Source organism: Cupressus sempervirens, chromosome 2 (assembly GCF_028749045.1).
Source record: "Cupressus sempervirens isolate cs-2001-9-10 chromosome 2, ASM2874904v1, whole genome shotgun sequence".
Taxonomy (NCBI): Eukaryota; Viridiplantae; Streptophyta; class Pinopsida; order Cupressales; family Cupressaceae; genus Cupressus; species Cupressus sempervirens.
This window is the reverse complement of record NC_143119.1, coordinates 565,150,798-565,155,368: the sequence shown is the minus strand read 5'-3', so window position 1 is coordinate 565,155,368 and position 4,571 is coordinate 565,150,798.

The following is a 4,571-nucleotide window of genomic DNA, read 5'->3' as shown; positions in this document are numbered from 1 at the left end:
GGGCTTCATGCCCCTCTAATTGATTCAACGTCGGCGTCCACTGTTTCAAAATCCGACATATCCATCCGCCCTGACAGTGGCGTTGAATCAATGAGGGGGGCACGGGAGAGGCTCGCGGCAACCACCTCTCCCATTGTAGCCGCGATAGGCACGCAAAAAGATTTTGCTAGAGCGCCAAGCACCCACCTCATGCCTAGAGACAAGGGCTCGCCATTAGATCAACTTCGAAATCGCAGAACAGACGCGCTGTAGAATGGCAACCGCTGCCAAGTCTCTTCCGTAATTGCGTCGGTCGAGTGATCGAAAAAGGTGATCTAAGAGAGGGTCCCAGCGTAGGGCATTCGTTGGGGTAATCGCGCCGATGGCAAAAATTTGTGCAATACCCGCGCAACACCGGACGGAGGTGCTAGACGAGGGCTCCCGTTTTAGATCGAGTTTTAAAATCACAAAGTAGACGCGATGAGGGCTGGCTACCGCTGCCAAACCTTTTTCCGAAATTGCGCCAGCTGAGTGACAAGAAAACATGATCTAAAGGAGAGTCCAGGAATAGCACCCTCAAAGGTGGGCTTCATGCCCTTCTAATTGATTCAACGTCGGCGTCCACCGTTTCAAAATCCGACATATCCATCCGCCCTGACAGCGGCGTTGAATCAATGAGCTGGGCACGGGAGAGGCTCGCGGCAACCACCTCTCCCATTGTAGCCGCGATAGGCACGCAAAAAATTTTGCTAGAGCGCCAAGTACCCACCTCATGGCTATAGACAAGGGCTCGCCATTAGATCAACTTCAAAATCGCTTAACAGACGCGGTGTAGAATGGCAACCGCTGCCAAGTCTCTTCCGTAATTGCGTCGGTCGAGTGATCGAAGAAGGTGATCTAAGAGAGGGTCCAAGCGTGTAGGAATTCGTTGGGGGATTCGCGCCGATGGCATAAATTTGTGCAATACCCCAGCAACACCGGACGGAGGTGCAAGATGAGGGCTCCCGTTTTAGATCGAGTTTTAAAATCACCAAGTAGACGCGGTGAGGGGCTGGCAACCGCTGCCAAACCTTTTTCCAAAATTGCGCCAGCTGAGTGACAAGAATACATGATCTAAAGGAGAGTCCAGGAAAATAGCACCCTCGAGGGTGGGCTTCATGCCCCTCTAATTGATTCAACGTCGCCGTCCACCGTTTCAAAATCCGACATTTCCATCCGCCCTGACAGCGGCGTTGCATCAATGAGGGGGGCACGGGAGAGGCTCGCGGCAACCACCTCTCCCCTTGTAGCCGCGATAGGCACGCAAAATATTTTGCTAGAGCGCCAAGCACCCACCTCATGCCTAGAGACAAGGGCTCGCCATTAGATCAACTTCGAAATCGCTTAACAGACGCGCTGTAGAGTGGCAACCGCTGCCAAGTCTCTTCCGTAGTTGCGTCGGTCGAGTGATCGAAGAACGTGATCTAAGAGAGGGTCAAAGCGTAGGCATTCGTTGGGGGATTCGCGCCGATGGCATAAATTTATGCAGTACCCGAGCAACACCGGACGGAGGTGCTAGACGAGGGCTCCCGTTTTAGATCGAGTTTTAAAATCACCAAGTAGACGCGGTGAGGGCTGGCAACCGCTGCCAAACCTTTTTCCGAAATTGCGCCAGCTGAGTGACAAGAAAACATGATCTAAAGGAGAGTCCAGGAATAGCACCCTCGAGGGTGGGCTTCATGCCCCTCTAATTGATTCAACGTCGGCGTCCACCGTTTCAAAATTCGACATATCCATCCGCCCTGACAGCGGCGTTGAATCAATGAGGGGGGCACGGGAGAGGCTCGTGGCAACCACCTCTCCCCTTGTAGCCGCGATAGGCACGCAAAAAGATTTTGCTAGAGCGCCAACCACCCACCTCATGCCTAGAGACAAGGGCTCACCATTAGATCAACTTCGAAATCGCAGAACAGACGCGCTGTAGAATGGCAACCGCTGCCAAGTCTCTTCTGTAATTGCGTCGGTCGAGTGATCGAAAAAGGTGATCTAAGAGAGGGTCCCAGCGTAGGGCATTCGTTGGGGTAATCGCGCCGATGGCAAAAATTTGTGCAATACCCGCGCAACACCGGACGGAGGTGCTAGACGAGGGCTCCCGTTTTAGATCGAGTTTTAAAATCACAAAGAAGACGCGGTGAGGGCTGGCAACCGCTGCCAAACCTTTTTCCGAAATTGCGCCAGCTGAGTGACAAGAAAACATGATCTAAAGGAGAGTCCAGGAATAGCACCCTCGAAGGTGGGCTTCATGCCCTTCTAATTGATTCAACGTCGGCGTCCACCGTTTCAAAATCCGACATATCCATCTGCCCTGACAGCGGCGTTGAATCAATGAGCTAGGCACAGGAGAGGCTCGCGGCAACCACCTCTCCCATTGTAGCCGCGATAGGCTCACAAAAAATTTTGCTAGAGCGCCAAGTACCCACCTCATGGCTATAGACAAGGGCTCGCCATTAGATCAACTTCGAAATCGCAGAACGGACGCGGTGTAGAATGGCAACCGCTGCCAAGTCTCTTCCGTAATTGCGTCGGTCGAGTGATCGAAGAAGGTGATCTAAGAGAGGGTCCAAGCGTGTAGGCATTCGTTGGGGGATTCGCGCCGATGGCAAAAATTTGTGCAATACCCGAGCAACACCGGACGGAGGTGCAAGACGAGGGCTCCCGTTTTAGATCGAGTTTTAAAATCACCAAGTAGACGCGGTGAGGGGCTGGCAACCGCTGCCAAACCTTTTTCCGAAATTGCGCCAGCTGAGTGACAAGAATACATGATCTAAAGGAGAGTCCAGGAAAATAGCACCCTCGAGGGTGGGCTTCATGCCCCTCTAATTGATTCAATGTCGCCGTCCACCGTTTCAAAATCCGACATTTCCATCCGCCCTGACAGCGGCGTTGAAGCAATGAGGGGGGCACGGGAGAGGCTTGTGGCAACCACCTCTCCCCTTGTAGCTGCGATAGGCACGCAAAAAATTTTGCTAGAGCGCCAAGCACCCACCTCATGCCTAGAGACAAGGGCTCGCCATTAGATCAACTTCAAAATCGCTTAACAGACGCGCTGTAGAATGGCAACCGCTGCCAAGTCTCTTCCGTAGTTGCGTCGGTCGAGTGATCGAAGAAGGTGATCTAAGAGAGGGTCCAAGCGTAGGCATTCGTTGGGGGATTCGCGCCGATGGCATAAATTTATGCAATACCCGAGCAACACCGGACGGAGGTGCTAGACGAGGGCTCCCGTTTTAGATCGAGTTTTAAAATCACCGAGTAGACGCGGTGAGGGCTGGCAACCGCTGCCAAACCTTTTTCCAAAATTGCGCCAGCTGAGTGACAAGAAAACATGATCTAAAGGAGAGTCCAGGAATAGCACCCTCGAGGGTGGGCTTCATGCCCCTCTAATTGATTCAACGTCGCCGTCCACCGTTTCAAAATCCGACATATCCATCCGCCCTGACAGCGGCGTTGAATCAATGAGGGGGGCATGGAAGAGGCTCGCGGCAACCACCTCTCCCATTGTAGCCACGATAGGCACGCAAAATATTTTGCTAGAGCGCCAAGCACCCACCTCATGCCTAGAGACAAGGGCTCGCCATTAGATCAACTTCGAAATCGCTGAACAGACACGCTGTAGAGTGGCAACCACTGCCAAGTCTCTTCCGTAGTTGCGTCGGTCAAGTGATCGAAGAACGTGATCTAAGAGAGGGTCCAAGCGTAGGCATTCATTGGGGGATTCGCGCCGATGGCATAAATTTATGCAATACCCGAGCAACACCGGACGGAGGTGCTAGACGAGGGCTCCCATTTTAGATCGAGTTTTAAAATCACCGAGTAGACGCGGTGAGGGCTGGCAACCGCTGCCAAACCTTTTTCCGAAATTGCGCCAGCTGAGTGACAAGAAAACATGATCTAAAGGAGAGTCCAGGAATAGCACCCTCGAGGGTGGGCTTCATGCCCCTCTAATTGATTCAACGTCGCCGTCCACCGTTTCAAAATCCGACATATCCATCCGCCCTGACAGCGGCGTTGAATCAATGAGGGGGGCACAGGAGAGGCTCGCGGCAACCACCTCTCCCCTTGTAGCCACGATAGGCACGCAAAAAGATTTTGCTAGAGCGCCAACCACCCACCTCATGCCTAGAGACAAGGGCTCGCCATTAGATCAACTTCGAAATCGTAGAACAGACGCGCTGTAGAATGGCAACCACTGCCAAGTCTCTTCCGTAATTGCGTCGGTCGAGTGATCGAAAAAGGTGATCTAAGAGAGGGTCCCAGCATAGGGCATTCGTTGGGGTAATCGCGCCGATGGCAAAAATTTGTGCAATACCCGCGCAACACCGGATGGAGGTGCTAGACGAGGGCTCCCGTTTTAGATCGAGTTTTAAAATCACAAAGAAGACGCGGTGAGGGCTGGCAACCGCTGCCAAACCTTTTTCCGAAATTGCGCCAGCTGAGTGACAAGAAAACATGATCTAAAGGAGAGTCCAGGAATAGCACCCTCGAAGGTGGGCTTCATGCCCTTCTAATTGATTCAACGTCGGCATCCACCGTTTCAAAATCTGACATATCCATCC